The sequence below is a fragment of the Hyaena hyaena genome, unplaced genomic scaffold (assembly GCF_003009895.1).
Source record: "Hyaena hyaena isolate Hyena2069 unplaced genomic scaffold, ASM300989v1 scaffold_83, whole genome shotgun sequence".
In the NCBI taxonomy this organism is placed as follows: Eukaryota; Metazoa; Chordata; class Mammalia; order Carnivora; family Hyaenidae; genus Hyaena; species Hyaena hyaena.
Window position 1 is genome coordinate 3,543,473 of NW_024080715.1, and position 22,031 is coordinate 3,565,503.

Below are 22,031 nucleotides of genomic sequence, written 5' to 3' on the forward strand. Positions count from 1 at the left end.
TGCCTCCACTGTAGCGTCTTCTCACTCTGTCATTCACATGGCCCCTGAACTTTTCAGGGCAAAGATGTTCTTTTCAGATTTATTAATCAAGGGCCCAGAATTTCTAGCTAAACCCCTGCCCCTGCACAGGAGCATCCTGGTATAGACTGTGGTTCAGAAGTTGGGATTTGGCACCAGGAAACTACTCATCATAACATTGCTCTTTATTTTAAGCATATACTAACCAATATGTTCCTCACAGGTCAAAAAGAGGTGGGATCAAGTGCTATATGTACCTCAAAGGATTTTGTGAAATGAGACAACCATATAGCTAAGTGCTGGAAAAACTACCAAGTACAATTCAGAGCAAAAAATGATTGTTATCACTGTGATTATCTATGAATGATGAACTTGGCCATGTTCTTCTCTTTGTTGCTAACTCTTGAGACAGAATGGAATTTAATAAGTAAAAGTGAGGGGAAAAAGGCTCATTGCAGTACATTTAATGATATGAACCCATTGAAGACAAAGATAACAAATTGTTTCATAGGAAAAGAAAAGAAACATCCTGAGTATTTGCGATGACAATGAAAATTTGAGCAGAGGAGAAACTCTTTTTTTAAATTTTGCTTTATATACAATGCCTTCCTCCTGCCGAAATGTACCTGTTTGTTCTGCTCTTAACAACCTAAGCATTGTGTAGGGCAGAAATGGCTGACTTTTAATTTAAGTTGAATTCTCAAAACTCCAGAAGGAACTTTTGTCGCTTCTTAAACCAAAATAAAAATTCAGTCTTTATCCTTATTACACTCTCCAGGGAAATTTCAGCTCCTCGGCGTAGCCCCTGGGACATGCTGCTGACAAGCTGTTTGGCTGCTTTGGAGAAAAAGATCTCAAACTTCCCCTGAGATGCTGCTATAACTGCTCATTTCAGATATTTATACACAGAATGACTTTATTCTCAAAATAATTTTTCAGAAACGTGTTTTCCAAGTGATCAATAGTATTAAAATTCTGTATCAGAAATTACTTACTGGTAAAGAGATGGACCTTATAACAGACCAGGAAAATTGTAAAATGTTCTATAAATACCTAAGGCTTTCATCACAAACAAGAAAATAATACACAAGGGAAATGTGTTCCAAAGCCAACAGGAAAAATTGCGTTCCATTTAATTCCTATCATGGTTCCTCTATTCTGTTTGCCCTCAACATTTATGAAATTAGTCAGTGCTATATGATTTTACTTTTATGATTAACTTTGGATGAGTGTTTATAAAAATCAATGAAAACTTTCCTCTTTAAAGGTAAAATTACACATTATTCTATATGCACTCAATAAATACTTGTAAATCACCTACTAATTTGAATAATAAGAAATTATCATCTTCATGATAATAATTCAGTAACAGCAATCTTATATGCCTAATCTCCTACAGACTCACTCTTGTCAACCACTTTTTCAAATAGCAGATTGTTTGTATATAATTTTTAAATATCTAAAAAATGTTTTCTCATCTATGTCAAAAGTTTAGCGAAGTTTTTTTTTCCTCTCTGCTTAGGGTAGACATTTGTACTTTATGGCAATTAAGTAATATTTTTTCATGACTATTTCAAGTTTTTAAAAATTTTTTTCTTTTATAAGTCTTAATACTCTTCTTTATAATCTGCTGATTTTAATTATATTCCTTTGATGTTATAGAGAAATATCTTAAAGATAGGTAAATTGAGCCAGAATGTTTTAGCTTTACTTTTTTCTTGGACTCCAGATATAATCTATACACATAAAAGTCACAAATTAGCTAGCAACATTCTTAATTCTTAAATCTCATTTTCCAACTCTGTTCATGAAAACTTAAAAAAGCAAATTTCCTAAGTCCACAATGCAACAAGTGCTTAGGCAAGTATTTTTACCATTCTGTTAGTCAATCCTACTCTTCTCCTTCCCAACAGAAAAAAATAAAAAAAAATTTCCAAACAGAAACAAATATTGAAAAATGTTTATTTCACAATAAAAAGTATATGGATTTCCCTTTCCGTTACCACCAGAAATCACAAATGTTTTAATAATGTCTAATAAAGACATACTTAAGGTCTTTGCACATCTTTCATCACGGATTTAATTCAACTTTCATGATTTTCTTCTCACCTTCAAACCAACCTCCACAAATACCAAATAGCAAAACATTACAAAGATTGTACTTTCAAATCATCGTTGCTTTCCCTCCACTGCCTTTCCCATTCTATTTTCTATTGTGTAGTTCACATTCTAAGATCATATGTCTACCAAGTTATGCTTTCAAAATGCTGATATCCTAGATAGCCTGTATTTCCCAGAGGGTAATTCTAGTGTTTTCCCTTTGCATTTACTAAAGATTCTTTGCCAATATAATGAGTCCACTCCTCCTCATCCAATTTTCTGCCCTTTAGTTTTGATTTAGGCATATTTAGAGATTGTTTCTTAGTTCTCCATACTCTCCTTCTGGGCAAATGCCTTTTCCTCTGTGTGAGTTTTATATGTACTTTATCTAACAGCTATGCCAACACTTTAAACATGCAGTTCTGCATGGCCCTAGTTCTAATGTCAGCAGCAGCTTACAGATGCTCTTCCATAGACCTTACCATTTCTCTCTTACATAGCTGAATTGCCCTTGATATTTCTTTGCATGTATTTATTTCCCACTCTTTCCCCCATAGAAAGGAAGGTGGGGAAGAGTAAGTGGGAATGTAGCTTGGAGCAGGGAAGAGGGAGGGGTGGAGGGCTGGGAAGGGGAAGCCAGAGTAGAAGGATGGGAGAGAGGACAGTGGGACAAAACTGAAGAGTTAATTGCCTCCTCTGAGTCTGTTACTCATAAGGAGTGCCCCCCTTTCCAAAGGTTCTTAAGGCCAAGAAAAGGAAAACCAATAGGAGGCATTGTGACAGTGGTGATGGAAAGATGAGCTGTGAAAATGAGGCTGTGAAAAGAAGGACATGATATTAAATGCTCAGTTCTTCACCCTTTTAGGGGTTCTTCCTCGCCAACTCCCCCATGGCCAACTCCAACTCACGCAAATATCCTGGCTGCATACTCTGATCAACTCTTGGAATTTGCCTCCAATGTTTTCATGTTCTCTTCATACTGAAACCCATATCCTTTACATTGAAACTCAACACCAAAATCGAAAACATTCTTACACTGAATATTCTTGTAATTAATCCATGTCTTCAATAGCATAATTTTGACTAACAGCCACATAAATTCACACTGGTTTTCTGTTGGATTGTCAAAATAAAGTTGGATATCAACAGTTATATAGCTATTTTTAAGAGCTATATAATAAGCAGGAGAATTAAATTCAAATTGGGTCTGTAGATGTGAAAGAGTAAAATCTGTCTGGGAAAGAAAACTGAAAATTAGTTTGGATTGAAATAAGAAAAAGTATCCTTGCTGTTAATCAAGCTGGGAGGACAGACACAGATGAAGCCAGCTGCAAAGAACAGGAAACTTTTTTCCAAGATCATGCAGTCCCTATAAACTGCTATTATGATCCCTTCTTTCTGTGACCACTGCTTTGTTACCTACCAATGAGGTTCTTGGACCTGCTTTGTTATCCCCACCCATCTATTACTGGGATACCCAATGGCTACATGCCCTCACATCATGGCAGCACCCAATCCCTAGTTAATTCCTCCTTCCCATAGTCCTGCTTCAGAAACAGCATCCAAAGGAGACTCTACAAGCTTCCTTCCCTTAGAGCTTTCTCAGAATCCTTCAGCAGAAACCTGTCTTTCCAAAGACAGTGCTGTCCTCTCCACCTAGAATTTTTTTGGGGGGTGGTATATAAATTGTAAGAAAAAATGTCTTTCAAAAAAATCAAAACCCTTTGAGACATAATTAAATAAGTACCTGAGGCTTCATGACTTCATCCAATACTGGCAACCTTCAATAATAAATAATAAACATTTTTAATAATGGAGACATAACTTTTCTAAAAGGCTTGACCATTTGGCTAAGAGGGAATAAATTTCCATCTAGTGTTTGATTTAATTTTTTTTTTATTTTATTTATTTCTAGGAGAGAGAGAGAGAGACAGCATGAGCAGGAGAGGGTCAGAGAGAGAGGGAGTCACAGACTGAAACAGGCTCCAGGCTCTGAGCTGGCAGTCAGCACAGAGCCCGACGCGGGGCTCGGACCCACGAACCGCGAGATCATGACCCAAGCGAAAGTCGGACGCTTAACCGACTAAGCCACCCAGGCGCCCCTGATTTAATTTTTTAACAAGTTGAATTAACTCTGGGGTTTCTCTTCTGTAGAAAGCTTTGGATCTCCTAAGTACCCAAAATAAATTTTTATTGGCCTTTACTCTTCAAATAGGTCCCATGTTGTATATGTTTGATTCAGCAGCATGTTTTGTGTGTGGCCTATTTCTGACATATCTATTATGTTTCATAATTTGTTTGTATATACTTCTACTTCAGCATTATTCACTGCAACTCCAAGATACATTTTATATCTGATGGGAAAACCCCTCCCTTCCCACCATTCTTTTATTTTTTCAAAACTGTCTAAATTATGCTAACAAATACATTTGTTAAAACTTGATTGAATTCCAAAAGAAAATTATGTTAGAAATGTTCTTCATTGTAACTTCATGTATCGAACATGGCATTAAACTTCTAAATTAATTCTGAGATAACTGAATTCTTAAATAACTGAACAGTCTCAGGACTTCTCTTTTCCAAATATTATTCTGTTTCTCACCAAAGATCCTTTATCTATAGACATGTACACAATATTTTTATGATTTTATTTTACTTTATATTATTTAAAAAAAATTTTAAGGGTGTTGGAGTGGCTCAATTGGTTAAGTCTCTGACTTTGGCTCATGTCACAATCCTGCGGTTGATGAGTTTGAGCCCAGCGTCAGAGTCTGAGCTGTCAGCATGATCTCTGAGCTCTCTCTGGAGCCTGCTTTGGAGCAAGAGAGGGAGACACAGAATCTGAAGTGGGCTCCAGGCTCTGAGTCTCAGCACAGAGCCCATGAGATCATGACCTGACCCCAAGTTGGACACAGAACCCTCTGAGCCACCCAGGTGCCCCTTTACTATTTTAAATACAAAATTTATTATTTTTCTCTAATAAAGATAGCATACATGATAGAAGTTGGAAAGTACAAAAACTATATGGCCATACTCCTCATGCTCCTACTAGGCCAAAGTATCAACATTATTCAGTGTCTTAAATTTATATATATTTTCACATTTGTATTAAGTTAGTGTTTGCCCACTTTATTCAATTATTAATTACATTAGTATTTACAAATTTCTTAAGTTTTCTAGGTGATCATATTATTGTCTAAACAGATTAATAATTATATCCCAGCTTCTTAAAAAAATTCTACTTTCTATTCCTATTTCATGCTGTGGTGAGAATAATGGTCTTCCAAAGATGTCTATGTCCTAATTGCTGCAACCTGTGAATATGTACATGGCAAAAGGAGATTAAGGTTACAGATAGAATTAAGATTCCTAATCAGCTGACCTCAAAATAGGGAAATTACCCTGATGGCCCCAATCTAATGATGAGTCCTTAAAAAAAAAATCTTTCTCAGCTTCAGTCTGAGACGAATGTGCTGACAGAAGGTCAGAGAGATGAGACATTCAAAGGATTCCACTAGCCATTGCTGTTTGTGGAGTTGGAGGAAGGGATTCGTGAGCCAAAGTACAATGGTGGTGTCTAAAAGCTGGGAAAGCCTTCTGCCCTAGAGCCTCCAGAAAGGACTGCAGCCTTGACAACACCTTGTTTCCACGGGAAAGATCCCTGTCAGGTTTCTGGTCTACAGAACTGTAGGGTAATACATTTATATGCTTTATGCTACTAAGTTTGTGATAATTTGTTACTGAAGCAATAGGGAACTAATACACATGTGTTCTCACATTGATCTGAATAATGTTAAATAATAATGTCAAATTTGGGGTAGAGAAAGATATTGAAGTTGAAAAAAACAAATGAGGCTGTCCTCTCTCAGCAACAAAGATGTAGGAATTCTCTTCTACTTCATTAAATTTAATTAAATTTCTAAACTAGTTTTATTGATCTGTTTTTTAATGATACATTTTATGCTTCATATTTCATCTCTCTCATTTACTCCATTTATTTTTATGTGTTAATTTCTTGAAGTACAATTTTTAACGTTTTATATAAGGCTTTTCTTCATCCAGTTTTTTAATGAAAGTTTTTGTTGGCATCTTCTCCAGTGGGTTCTTATTTGAAATACCTGATGCCCTTAAAATATTGGCCCCTTCTGGTACTTTGGTTGTCATGTCTCTCTATATTTACTATGACAATAGTCAGGTGTTATGTACATATTCTAACTTTCATGTCTTAACATTTCTCACATTTCAGCTGTTTCTAAAGTTGGAATCCATAAACAGTACCTATAGCTAATGACTTTCCCCATCCTCCTCAATTTCTTTCTCTACAGATTCCCTAGTCATGGATAGAATGAGTAGGGTACTGCTTCCTCAGTAGCCCTTCCTACTTCTTTTTGGAATAGCACACTGCTCTATAAGTCACAGTGGCCCACCCCTTCTGAACTAATAGGAACAAATAAAGCAAGATTCTGTGTCTCCCGGGAAGCCAAATCTTGAATAGAATGCCATGGCATTCTTGAAGTTGAGTTACTGGCAATCAAAAAAAAAAAAAAAAAAATACCCTCAATTTTCAACTGAGATGCCGAAAGCTGTTGTAGTTCAATTTTTTTCTGAGGCTTGGTTATCTTGTTTTCCCTTTTATTGTGTAAGCTAAGCAATATCCTTTCAAATACCTTATTTACTTTTACCAGAGACATTTTCTAATGTTGTCAACCAAAGACCTCTGACTGATAACAGATGACATCAGGCAAGATGATAAAGAACACTGACACCTATTTCTGGATGTAATGGATTATTGCAAAAGTGTTTTTTTAAATGCTGTCTTAGTTAAGAATCTTTGGTTTTAGTGTAAGACTGGAAATAACAAGAAGGAAGAAAATATGTCAAATAAGTAGAGAAAGGCATTAGCATAAGAAGAGATTCTAGTAGTATCTCCCCAGTGACTCTAGTGTTACCAAATGTGCCTTCCAATTAACTCCTGTTTTCTCCCAGAGTAAGAGACTGCTGAAAGAGGTTGGAGTGAGATTAGTGGCATGGAATACCTTTTGGTTCCTATTTTATAGTGAAGGTGTCAGCAAATCTTTCCAAGGTAGTCCTATACAACTCTCAGATTAAATAAAGAGGCTCTAGCAGCTATGCCTGTGTCAACTCACTCCAGCCCTCGACTGCTGAATGGTGACATATAAGTGAGGGTGACTTCTGCATAATGTAGCTTAATGGTCTACATGGCAGACAAGGCCAAGACATCCAATAGCAAGGAAATGAGTGACAATGAGGGCAGCCCTAGGAGGAAAAACCAGAATGACATATTGGCATGAGACATGCTAAGTGATAGACACTAGGAAAGAAATTGGATTTAGAGTGGATCTGTTACTTTGAGTTCTTTTGGACAGAAGAACCTCTCTCTAAACCATTAGAACACCCACTATCTTGCCCCCCAATGAACATTTATAAATCTGAGTTATAAATCCCTTTTACTGAGATCAGTCAATGGAGAAAAGTTTCAGAGGCAAGAAAGCAAAGCATATACAATGTCATTTATCATGAAGGGAGAGTAAAACAATTTTTTGGAAAGTTACTCAGGCATCTGTGAGAATCTCAGTAAAGATTGGAAGATCTTGTCATACGAACGTCAGAAACCAGGGCAGCTTAGAGAAGCTGAACTGGAGTTGCAGTTCTGCCACAACTTTAATTTAATTCACAAAACTAGGGCTTTAAATATGTGAGAAGTGACTGTGAAAAGGCTTTCGAACAACAATCCTACCACAGGGCTCTCAGGTCTGTAACACTTTCCAGTTTCAGTGTTTCCTCTTTCTTTCCTTACATTTCCTTTTTTTCCATGTAAACTTGATTACTCTTTGATTCTCATTCTGTCTTTTATTTTCCTCTATGTCTTAGGTCAATCAATTGCATTCTATACTTCTGTAAATGAGATCTTTCACTTATTTTTTCTGTTAAAACTTTTATCATATTTTAAATTATTTTATTATTCTCCCAAACTCTTAAACTTAACAAGTATCAATTATTTTTTCTCTGTTGTTCTCTTTTTTATATGATAAGAGAGGTGTAAAAGTAAGTAAGTTACAAAACCTAGGGTGAAATAGTGTGTATATATAATAAATTTACACACCAAATTCTACATTTCAGTGCCAGTTTGCAAAATATGTGAAAGAAAGAAGAACACATAAGTCAAGTGACATCACAAGGAAGCAATCAGCCAAATTCAGAATATGGGGAATGGTTCAGAAGAATGGACCTAATTTCTTCAACAACAAATGTCACAAAAGTTGGTGGAGGGAGAAATAATCGATTATAGACTTAAAACTTTGGTTTGTCACATGGGTGCCTGGGTGGCTCAGTTGGTTGAATGGCTGACTCTTGATTTCTGCTCAGGTTACGATCCCAGCATTGTGGGATCAAACCCTATACAGGGTTCCATGCAGAGTGTGCTTAAGATTCTCTCTCTCTCTCTTTCTCTAAAATATATATACAAAATATTTTGGTTTGCCACAAAATCCTCATAGGTATCCCCATTTGTAAAAAACAACAACTATTAAAATACATTTTTGGGAAAATCAGGGAAATTATATCGAGAAATAATTTTAACATTATGTGTGATAATGACATTGTGGTTGCATTTTTAAAATTTATTATATTTTTAAGTTTTAGTTTAATTCCAGTTAGTTAACATACAATGTTATATTAGTTGCAGGTGTACAATATAGTGATTCATCACTTCCATATACCACCCCATGTTCATCGCAACAAGCGCATCTTAATCTCCATCACTGATTTAACTCATCCCCCACCCACCTCCCCTCTGGTACCATCAGTTTGTTTTCTATAATTAGGAGTCTGCTTCTTAGTTTGTCTTTCTCTCTCTCTATTTTCCCCCTTTGTTCATTTGTTTGTTTCTTAAATTCCACATGTGAGTGAAGTCATATGGTGTTTGTCTTTCTCTGACTTATTTTGCTTGGCATTATACTCCTGAGTTTCATCATGTCCTTGCAAATAGCAACATTTCATTCTTTTTAAGGCTAAATAATATTCCATATATATATATACACACACATACGTATGTACACACACACACACACACACACACACATATATCTCACATCTTCTTTATCCATTCATCAATCGGTAGAAACTCAGGTTGCTTCCATAATTTGGCTATTGTAAATAATGCTGCTATAAATATAACAGGTGCATGTATTCCTTTGAAATAGTTTTTTTTTTTTTATATTCTTTGGGAAAATATCCTGTAGTGCCATTGCTGAATCATAGAATAGTTCTATTTTTAACTTTTTGAGGAACCTCCATATTGTTTTCCAGAATGGTTCCACCAGTTTGCATTCCCACCAACAGGGCGTGAGGGTTCCTTTTCTCTACGTCCTTGACAACATTTGTTGTTTCTTGTGTTTTCTATTTCAGCCATTCTGACAGGTGTGAGGTGATATCCCACTGCATTTTTTTAAAGCCTGTCTGTTAGAGATGTACATGGAAGTATTTTCTGGTAATATGTTACGATGGATGAAATTTGATTTAAAATATTCCGGTACCACTTGTCAAAATTGTGTGTCGGGATGAGGGGGTGGCCATAGACGGTAAGATTGACAGGATGTTGATGATTGTTGTGCATCGATGATGAGACAAGAAGAGAGGTCAATGCTCTCTCTCTCCTTTTTAAATGTTGAAAATTTCCATAAAAAGGTGGTGAGTTTATAGGTGACTAATCTTTCCTTCTCAATATTTGCTAATTTTTTACTATAATGATAAGTGTTAGTTGCACAAAAAAATTTTTAAATATTTAAAAAGTATGTCTTACATTTTAAATGTATTCCTATTTCTAATGTTTGTTCATCCTTTATGTGTTACTGCCAATTTTTCAAGTTTTGAGAAATGAATTTTGACATTTTCAGGAAAGGTGCCATCTTCCATCACAAGGGAAGTTTTAAAGTACAATTGAGATCACATTTCTGAAAATACAGTGTAGCCATCATGGTATTATCCAAATGTACTATAATTTGTTATCGACTTGCTTCTTGATTTCCTTTTTTTTTTGTCTTTCTATTTTTTGTTATTACAATCCAGACTGTTAGCACACATATATATGAACACGTGGACTCTCATTTATATTCCAGCATGTTGTCTACTATTACTTGGCTTCAGAAGTTGCTTTACTTACTTCTGGCTCTAGTCTCTTTCCCCAGGATGCAACTTAAATCTCTTTTGAATAATTGCTGTGTGCAGGGTAATTATCCTCGGATAATTCTTCATATTTCTCTTAAGACTATGCCTGTTAGAAATTCTCATGTTCTCCTCTCAATATAAAGCACCCCCTTCTCAAGAGGTAAATAGATGTAAGATACCTTGGAGCATGGGAAATACTGAGGTAATAATAATTAATCATAACAACAAGAGTAGTCATTTCCACTCTGTTCAATTTCTCTCCTTCTGCTTCTTCCATTTGTGTCGGGCCTTATTGTGATTGCCTGGCTCTTGCAACCCTCATTCTTCCGGGGCTCATGGTCCATTCCACGGGGAATGTTAATCTTATTTTTTGGATCCTTTTCCTCTATTGATTTATCCATCCATATACTCCTTTCCTCTTTCTGCCTTTCCAATGTTGGTATTAGACAAAACTTCCTAAAAAAAAGGCTTATCATTTAGTCACTCTTTGCTCTCTGCATACTGTTTCATTTGCAGCGGTGCTGTCTTTCTTCATGTCACCTCTATCACCAGAAACCCATCTTTGTTTTCGGTTTCATTTCTGGAGCCTCACCTCATTCTGCTACATAGTCTCATGTGGCTTTTTCTTTTCACAGTTGTTGCAGCAGCAGTAGTCAGTTTATTTCTTCAGACTCTCATTTTATTTATTGGCTTGAGACTGGCCTGATTGTGTCCCTCTCAATTTTGTTATGACCAGTTACTTAGAACCCATGGAGCCCACAAAGGGACCCTTGGGGATTGTAAATCCAACTCCTTCATTTTAATGATGAGAAACCAGAAGCCCATGCTTCCTGATTTCTGGTCCAGTACTGGAATTCTTTTCATGACACTTCAATTCATCATCCATTTTAACAGTCATATTTTATATTTGCATAATACTTTTGTCCTTGCAATGGGCTTTCACATCTATCTTTTCATTTGCCTGTAGTTTAAAAGCCACTTCTGACCACCCGTTTCTAATCACAGCAGTCACAACCTTGGGATATTGCTGCCCTATGGCTGCACGTCCCTGTTCTGGGCCCTTAGTTAACAGCACAGAATCCTGCACTGTGTTTTCCCAAATACTTTCTCACTGTCTGGAGAACAAATTGTGTTATATGTGCCATCATTGTAGTAATATTTGCCTTTAGTCCTATCAGGAAGCATTAAAAATTGCATAGTATATATCCTTTTAGATCTTATCTTAACAAACATCACATGTGGTGCAGGAGGGGGAGAAGAGTAAAAGAAGGATTTACCTTCTCCCCCACAGACCCACCAAGAACCTCCTGAAAAGAACTCAGACAACAATCCAGATGAAGTAGGTTCAGGTCAACAGCAAAAGCAAAGCAACCAAGAAAGATATTCTTAGATGTAGCCTTTCTGTAGCACTAGGGTTTTCTAAACCTCCTCACAGACTGATCTCTTTTCTTTGTTGGTTATCTTTTTTTTCCTTCTCTGGGGTGCCCCGTTCTAGCCTACACATGATTCTTTTTTCTAGAAATTAGCTACGTCCTTTTCTTCCAAACATGTAGCACTTTTTGTTTTTGTCTTTTGCCTGACAGCATACGTCCAAAAGGCTAGGAGGAAAAGAAACCTGTTTCTTCACTCCCCAACCTGCAGTCGACACAGGCAGGGACAGCGGTTTTCACCCAGGCACCTGCCAGGAGCACCTTGTATGGAGGCGTTTGGTGTGTGTAGATCAATGAAGAAAGGAAAGATCTTGAGCGGACTTCCATGGCATACTCTCTTTGCACAATTTCTCACACAGCCCAACTATCTCCAGAATTTGTTCTACCCGTTTAAGAAATTTACCAGTCGCCGATAGACAGTTTATCATTGAGACCCCGTTGTCTTCATCTCACTGCATACTGATCCTCAGTACAGCCCCTTAAGGAAAGTGAAGAACTTTGCAAAGAAAGTGGTTAGGAAAGAAAGAGAGATATTAAGAAAGAGAAGATATTAAGCCATTTGTTCAAAATCACCTAACAGGCTGGTGACAAAGCCTGACAAGTCTCTCAACTCTCTTGGCTGAGAGTTCAGTGCCCTTTTCATTGGAACCACACAGCTTCTTAAAAGTAGATCAACCTTAATAATAAAACTTGCATAGTGCAGTGTGACTGATAAGCTGGTATGGAGACCAAGATATAGCACAGGAAGCACTTGGCCTTGCATCATCCTGGCCCCCCTCGTATCTTTTGTTTATGTACTGACTTGACTTGGGTGGCAGGCAGGTAGCACAACAGCTGTCAGAATGAATTGAGGCCACGATTTTATGTTGCTGAATGTGTTGAGTCATTTCCCTTAGTTCACACTTCTGCCTCACTCTGTCTTCTAAGTTATTATCACAGCTTTAATCTCTCCTTTATTTTGACAGTTGGGATTTTTTTGGAGACATTATTCAAATGCAATATTGATTCTCACTTATGAGACCCTAATCCTTCCCCGGTGGCAATGGCTGTTTCCTAGATGCAATAGTTAAACCTGTAGGATTAAAAATGCTTTTACCAAGACATTAAAAAGTTGTTTACAAAAAGGATGGTTAATTTAAAGAAAATAGAAACTGAAACTGGAAATTACTGCCATCAGCTTTCTCTAATGTTTTTCTCTAATCTTTTTTCCAGCGATGTAAATCAAAATACTTTTTTTTTAAAGGTTGTTTTCAGGTGATGAAAAAATCAGCCAAAACACTGAATTAGTCGGTAGTCTTACAATTCCTAGTCACCAACTATTTTTATATTCTTTTGTGATATGGTTGTTATCTCTTCAGCCCTCTCTAATACTGGATTTAACTAATCTCCAGGTAGGGAAACTCTAATGTCCCTATTATCTATCATTCCTTCAATTGTTTATTTGATTAAAAAAACAGCTTTTTTATATATAAATAGTAGTAGTAGTCTAAAAATGCCATTTTTTCAATGAACAGGATGCATTAACTTAGAAAATAGAGAATCAGGTAATCACCATTGAGGAAATTAGCAAATTGAAGAGTCCAATCCAGGTGGAGGGAAGTCAGGCAGAGCTACAGCATGAAAATATTGGAGAAGCTTATTGGAAGGGCAAGATCTAATATAGTTTACCTTTACACTTTTAGAAGATTTTGCTTCTTGCCTCTGCTTGAATGCCCTCTGTCATTTATTATAACTGGATTTATTGTTTCAATAGTGTTGTACCTAGAGTTTTGACCACAGTCAAAACAAACAAATCACTGGATATAGCTAAAGCCATAGATAAATGACATAGTAGGGTTCATGCGCAGATTTGCTCTAACGCCCTCTCACATTTTTGTACCATCCATCTAGCTGATGTGAGGGTCATCAAAGGTCAACATACTTTCAATTAAGTTTGTTTTTTTAAATTTCAGTAAGGTTTTCACTGAAAGGCGGCCTTAACATTCAGTGAACTTCAAGTATGTTTATAACCAACAAACCATTTGCCCCGTGAAATATTCACCCTCTACAGAAGTCACCCAGCCTATGTCATGTTTCCCAACAGTGTTCATGCTCGATACATTGACCACTGATTCCCAAATCAGAGATAATCTCAGTTGTCTGCCTGGCCTTGTCAAAGTCATCTCATTTCTTGTCTTTATGTTTTTGCTTACACTGTTTCTATGTGGACTGTCCATACGCATCTACTTCATTTTCCACTTCATCATTCCACCATCCATACACTCTAGGAGATATCCATCATCAGAACTGCTCTTAGCTGACTCTCCACCAAAAAGATGAGTTCTTTCCCTGAACTCACCTTGAAATGACATTTATTTTTCTGCTAAATTACCATTTGTCATATATTAGTGCATGGCTTCCCTAACTGCCATGAAATGGGAGAGATGCAAAAAGATGGAACTTGAAAGGAAATCTGCTCTTTTAAGGTAGGTCCTGGGGAAATTGGCCCCGCTGGAGGTGATGTACTGTCTAGATGATGTTTTCAGGATCTGAAGATGGTAACAACCACAAAACCAGTGTGAGCCCAGAAAAGCTGTCAGTGCTGGTCTTAAAACTAAGTATTTGAATGAATCAACTTGAAGTATTGTGTCAGTAAATAGAGGAAGGACGGTCGGGGATGCAGTGCAAGGCTATTGAGGGAAAATGGCTAAGAGATAAGACTAGGGGTGCCTGGGTGGCTTGGTCATTTGAGCCTCTGACTTTGGCTCAGGACATGATCTCCCAGTTCATGAGTTCAAGCCCCTCATCAGGGTCTGTGCTGACAGCTCAGAACCCAGAGCCTGCCTCAGATTCTGTGTCTCCATCTCTCACTCTGCTATTTCCTTGCTTGTACTCTCTCTCTCTCTCTCTGTCAAAAGTAAATAAATATTTAAAAAGAGAGAGAGAGATAGCAAGACTAACACGTGGCCTAAACTGTTGAGATCTTAAGGCTATTACTAAATCACTGAATCAATGATAGGGGCATAAGACAATACAAGAACATAGCTTAAGCCAAGATTAGCAGCAGGGTAAACTAATATTGAGTCTTGAACCACTGAGCTAGAAGTATTTAAATCCTTCTTGCCAAAGGTAAATGTAAAGGGTATGCATTGGTTCAGGGTGAATTTCAGGTCTTTTGTAAAGAAGGCTAGAACAAAAATATTCTTTTCCCCTGAAAGGGAACAGTGAAGCATAAAACCCCAAATATAGCTGCAGCTTCCATCACCTGCTGATTTGTGTGTATGGAGCATGAAAGGAAGGCTCAGAAACAAAGGTCTATAGGAAAAAAATAGAAGGCAGCATTTACTTGCAATGAAATGTGAGGGAGTCAGACTTCAGAAGAACTGGCCCAACAAATTAAAAAATAGGACAAGTATTTTTAAACAAACAAACAAACAATATCATGAAGGCTCAGTCTGTTCATGGTGGGAGACACCAGTTTTATCGTGGTTACCATATTCACCAAGTTCATAAACTGTCTTCAGACAATGGCAGTAAACGTCAAGGATAAAGTCATTTTCACTTAGGAGTTAGCGGCTTGCAGGGAATATTCAAGGTTTCACCTGGAGGACAGAACTAGACAGAGAAATCCTTTTAGTTTTTATTTATGTGAGAGTGGAGTGTTGAGGGTTCTTTCTTCCACTCGTGGTGAGACATGGGACACATGCTTACACTGTGACAGTGTCAGGTGTCGCTTTGGTTTTGCAGTCCTTCCTGTGGTCGCGATTCCCTGCCCCCCATAGGACACATTTGTCTGCCTACATTCGGTTAACAATTTCTCCATCGTTATTACTGATTTTATATTTTACTTTGACTCATTTTATTTGCATAAATATAACGAGAAATGTTGATTAATATATAATTACCTCCTTGTATTTTTTTTAAAGAAACAATATGAGACTAAGACTAAGTAAACCCAGAGTTTACTTCTGGTTGTAGGTTTGTAAAGCCTTTATGGTTTTCATTTATTTCTCTGTGTTAATTAGCTCAACAGAGAGCAGACCCTACCATCTAGTTCACCTCCACCTGATTACATGTAGAGTGCTTGTAATTATAAGGCTGTCCTTTTCCCAAAAGATACCCAGATTTCTCAGTATCCACACCCTGCCAAAAAGTGGCATTCTTTCCCACCTACAGAGCTGAGATTCCCTAGTCCATCAGGGCAAGTACCGGATGAGTTTCCTGAAGCATGCTATAGGCATCAAACACAGAGTTGTTTTTATTTCTGAATTTGTCTCATCTACATGAGTGTCATTTGTAGCCTGATTGTGTTAAAATTGTATTTTTCCCATCATATGGTGGTAGAAAAGAGAACAGATTCTTAATAAAGCAATACAAATAACTATAGCCTCATGTAAAGTAAAAGTTCTTAGAGGCGTCTGGGTAGCTTAGTCGGTTGAGTATTGACTCTTGATTTTGGCTCAGGTCATGATCTCCCCATTCATAGGATAGAGGCCCCGTGTCGAGTTCTGCACTGAGAGCCTGGGGCCTGCTTGGGAGTCTCTCATTCCCTCTCTCTCTCAAAATAAATAAATATTTTAAAAATGTTATAGTCCATTAAAAAGAAGTTTTTATTAACAGTAAATTTATAGAATGTTGAATCATTGTAACTAATTTATACCTTTGGTATATTAATCTCAAAATTTTAAATTTCCAAATCAATTATAAACCTGCCAACCCAGAGGTATTTTTGTTGATGTCTTTCAGAACCCAGGACACAATATTCTGACTTTAAATTTTTTCTTTTCTAGTTAATGGTGGAAAAAAACCTATTTGATGACAAACCAATCTAGAAATCAGTAGTTACTTATACAGTGGATACAGAACATTTTTCTGTATTTACATTAAATGCAACACTCTATTTACCTATAATTAAGGCTTTCTAAACTCGTTTTAGAATGACCAAAAATGATATTAGAGAATGGTCATGTTGATGTTTAAAGCTGGTTTACCATTCTGTACCTCACTCTTATATGGAAACTTGACTATTTTACCACAAAAATATCTATTTAACATTTAACATTTTTTTCAAGGATTTAGAAGAGAGTCTCTAGTCCCTCAGATGGCAATCTTGCTATGGGTGTGAAAGCATGAACCGCAGAAGGACTGTTTCCGATCTGGTCGGACACTGCCAAAAACACTAGGAAACAAAGTACATGGTGCATGTTAAGCACAGTTGTGATTTCAAACTCTCTAATTGCTCTAGGGTGCTGAAAAAGTAATTAGATTTTTAGTTGGACAAGGAGTCATAACTCTCTCGACTCAGACTTGCTGTCTAAGGCTCTAAATGTAAGGAAAAAATGGCTCAGTCAGTTAAGCGGCAGATTCTTGGTTTCAGCTCCAATCACAACCTCGTGGTTTGTGGGATCAAGCCCCACATTGTGTTCTATGCTGACAGTGCATGGAGCCTGCTTCTGATTCTTTCTGTCTCTCGCTCTCTGCCCCTCCCCCATTCATGCTTCCTCTCTCAAAAATAAATAAACAAACATAAAAATTCTAAACCTAGAGGAAAAAATAATAGATTTCAAAAGAAATGTCAGAGGATAGAAATATGAACATAAGTTATAAGCCCCTAAGGACAATGGATGGTAGAAGCTTAAAACAAGCATAGTAATAAGAAACCCTGATCATCAGATACAATAAAATAAAATGATTATTAAAAGTGCAGAATACTTTATTAAAAAGTTGTTCAAATTTATAGCAGAGGCAAAATGTTATAAGTACCATGCCTAAATGAAAATCCTTCACTATCTGGAAGAGAATAACTTTCTACTACTTTTACTAAGAGCAGGCTAGTATACAAAGGTTGATTTATCATTTTATCAGAAAGAAAACCCAAAACTATTGCTTTTTTAGACCATCTACATAAGAAATTGCAGTAAAAGATTCAAAAGCCTTTTTATGTTTTATACGTAAACTCATTAATATTGAATCAACTTTGTGGGAAAATTGCAAATATTTTATTGCTCATTTAAACTCATTTTTTGCAGGTATTATAAACTATAGTGAACAAAGTTTATTTCCCTCAGATATTCTGTCATTATTATACACCCCCAAATTTGTATTTTTTTAATTTTATTTATTTATTTTGAGAGAGAGAAAATGGGGGAGGGGCACAGAGAGAGGGAGGGAGGGAATCCCAAGTGGGCTCTAGCAGCACAGAGCCTGACGCGGGGCTCAAACTCCTGAACTGTGAGGTCATGACCTGAGCCGATGTCCGACAGTTAACCGACTGAGCCACCCTGCTACCCCCCAAATTTGTGCTTTAAAGTCTAATTGCATATTCTGACACAACCATAACATTTTTGCTTTCAGAAAAAGTTACTCCCATTTTGTCCTGATAAACACGTTAATATCTTGCATGCATTTTTCCATACATTCACATGGACTTAAATTCTTAAAGAATGAACATATGTATTAATAGGTGCTAAAGGTGTTTGTACACACTGTTCATTTTTTTCTTTTTTTTAAAAATTTAATGTTTTATTTATTTTTGAGAGAGAGAGAGAGAGAGAGACAGCATGAGCAGGGGAGGGTCAGAGAGAGGGGGAGATACAGAATCTGAAGCAGACTCCAGGCTCTGAGCTAGCTGTCAACACAGAGCCCGACGCAGGGCTTGAACCCACGAACTGTGAGATCATGACCTGAGCCAGTCGGATGCCTAACCAACTGAGCCATCCAGGCACCCCATATACTGTTCATTTTCTTATCTGATAGTCATTCTATAATGTATAAAAATAAGGGGCATGGGTATGTTAAAGGTTTTGTTTGCCTATGCAGAGATTATTCATTAATTATGTCAGTATAATATTTATCAGATTTCTCAAAGTTAACTAGTATAACAAAGCTGACAAGCTGACACATTACATAGAAACAAGATTTATGTTACAATTTTGTCAGCTCAGAGCCTAGAACCTGCTTCAAATTCTGTGTTTCTTTCTCTGTCTCTGACCCTCTCCCACTCACCCTCTGTCTGTCTCTCTCTCTAAAAATAAATGTTAAAAAATGTTAAATAATTAAAAAAATAAAATTTTGTCAGACATGAAATTTGAAAAGTTGTTCCAAAACATGGTAAGTGTGATTTTACCTACATAGTATAATGATTTGTAGCCCTATTTCAAGTTACAGGAACAAAACTTCTTAAAAGACAGTAGTTATTATAATTCAATTTAATTGAACCATAAAGCCAGCATGGGACATTTTGAGAGCTCTGATTAATTAGAGTATTTTGTAAATTAGAAAAAAAATTGCTTACATTAATTCTCACAGTGTGATAAAGTCAGGAAGAAAACTTATAATTTATTTAAACCAAAATTATTAAACCATATGCATTTATCCAAGGATTTCCTGTTATTAGAAACATTACTGAACTGTATTTTAATTAAATAGAAAAATCTTTCAGATTTTGTTTTATAGTAACAAAGTCCTGCAACACCTGGGTGGCTCAATTGGTTGAGTGTCCAACTCTTGATTTTGGCTCAGGTCATAATCTCAAGGTTGTGAGATCAAACCCTGCATTGGGCTCTGCACTGACAGTGTGGATCCTGCTTGAGATTCTCTGTCTCCTCTCTCTCTGCCCCTCCCCAACGGGTGCATGCATGCTCTATCTGTCTCTGTCTCTCTCTCTCAAAGTAAATAAATAAGCTTTAAAATAAACAAAGTCCTTAGCATTTTGTGCTCCTCTAATGCACCTGCCTTCCCTTGTTTCTTATCCTTTTGCATAGCAACCAAATTCATTAATTCAACTCGGAATTAAACCTCAAAATTTTTGTCCCTCTGAACTCAGTTCAAGAAGTCACCTGTGTTTATACAAGTAAGCAAATGAAAACAGCTCCATTAAATGAAGACTTGTTTAACCTCATTCATTCATTTTCTCCAGAGATAGTAAAATAGTTAAGAATTTGTTAAAAAAATATTTATATCATACAACAGGAGGTCATTATTAAATTCTGGGCCAGTGATGATTTTCTCCCTAATTTATTATATGCTTTTATGTGCTGTTTATTTATAGTCTTCATCCAGTCAGATTGTGAGTCAAGTTAGGTACATAATTATTGAGGTTAAGTAATACCTTGTAGTTGGCATACAGAACATTTCTTGTATCTTCTTGTGACTCATTTTTATAGATCTGTAAGATTTTCTTGGTTTTTGTTTTTTTGTCTTTGTGTTCTTTTTGAGAGAAAGAGAGAAGAATTTACACACTTGAAACTCTAATTTAGAGTTTTCAGACGGGCATGCAACTCCAGACAAGTCAAAAGCAACATTTTCCACTACAAAACGTATTTAGGCTCACTAATGTTTGGTTTAGGCAAATTAAGCAAAACCCTCTCAAAAGCTAGAACTCTCCAAGGGACCTGGGTGGCTTAGTTGGTTAAACATCTGACACTTGGTTTTGGCTCAGGTCATCCGGGGTCATCCCGAGATCATGGGTTCAAGCCCTGAGTCAAGCTCCCAAGGAGCTCCCCACCCCCGTCTAAACCCCATTGAGCCAGGGCTCTGCACTGGGCACAGAGCCTGCTTGAGATTCTCTCTCTCTCCCTCTACCCCTCTCCTCTACTGACACATTCTCTCTCTCTCTCTCTTTCTTAAAATAAAAATTAAATAAAAATTTAAAATAAAAGTTGGAACTCTCTATTTTACAAGTCATGTGAACTTGCCCCTCTTAGTTATTGCTACAATTAGTGATTCAAATTCCAAATGCATTAAGAATCACCTGGAAGGCTTATTAAAATGTACATTTCTTGGCCCTCACCAGGCAGTATGTGCTTCAGTAGGTAAGGTCCGAGAATTTGCATTTCCAAGGTCCCGGGTAATGCTGCTAAAGCTGAACTGGGGACCATTTTGAAAACTAATGTCCTAGAATGTTTGCTAAATGACCAATTTCTGTGCCCAATTAATCTGCCAAAATTTCCTGAGAGAGAGAAAAAAAATGAAGAGTAGTAGCACTTAAAAACAGACAAATCCCTATAAAGGCTAATTAATCTTTTTCATAAGAATGGGGGAAAATTGTATTTCATTTCATACCCACAAAAAGCTTTAAAATCTAATTCTTATGTCAGAAGGAAGCATAGAACACAAAACTTTACTGACCCAGGTCCCAAAGAAGATCAGAGGTTCAGAGGCTCTTCATTCCATAAAAATTTTGAGCAAAAATTAAAAACAGGGAGGATGCTAAAAGGTATCAAAGTCTTAGATACAAACAGACCAAAAAAAGATTTTAAAAAAAGAAGATGTCGGGGCGCCTGGGTGGCTTAGTCGGTTAAGCGTCCGACTTTCACTTAGGTCATGATCTCGCGGTTCGTGGGTTCGAGCCCCGCGTTGGGCTCTGTGCTGACTGCCAGCTCAGAGCCTGGAGCCTGTTTCAGTCTGTGACTCCCTCCCTCTCTGACCCTCCCCTGCTCACGCTGTCTCTCTCTCTCTCCTAGAAATAAGTAAAAAACATTAAAAAAAAAAATTAAAAAAAAAAAAAAAGAAGAAGGTGTCTGGGTGGCTCAGTCAATTGCATGTTCAACTTCAGCTCAGGTCATGATCGTGTGGTCCATGAGTTTGAGTCCCGCAGTAGGATCTGTGCTGACAGCTCAGAGCCTGGAGCCTGCTTCAGATTCTGTCTCCCTCTCTCTCTGCCCCTCCCCCACTCACACTCTGTCTCTGTCTGTCAAAAATGAATAAACCTTAAACAAATATTAAAAACAAGCATAAAAGACTATCTCTGCTAGGTTCCCCAACACTTTCACCCAAGAAAGAATATCTAAGCTAATATTACCCAACAAAGTCAAAGAACTGTGGCCTGATGATAAATCCCCAACAGGAGTCCTGGACATAGAGGCAACAAATCAGAACATCTATGATTATTGAGGCTTAGCTATGGGTTCTCTGCAGCCAGCCCCCAAGCTCCAGACCATGCCAGTCTCAGTGTTTTCTCTGTCTTTGCTATTTAAGAATTCTAGTATTTTGGAATTTCTTCCATTTCTCCCAGGAAGACATAAATACATGAATATAGTAAAATTTGTTATTCCTGCTTCCTTGAAATTTCATTAAGAATTCCAGAATAGAACAAGCTAGGGTTATTGGAGGGGAGGTGGGCAAGGGAATGGGTTCAATAGGTGACAGGGATGAAGGAGGGCACTTGTGATGAGCGCTGGTGATGAATGTAAATGATAAATTCCTAGATTCCACACCTGAAACTAATGTTACACTTTATGTTAACCAACTGGTACTTAAAAACGAAAGAGAGAGAGAGAGAGAGAGAAAGAAAAGAAGAACTCCAGAGTAAAAGAA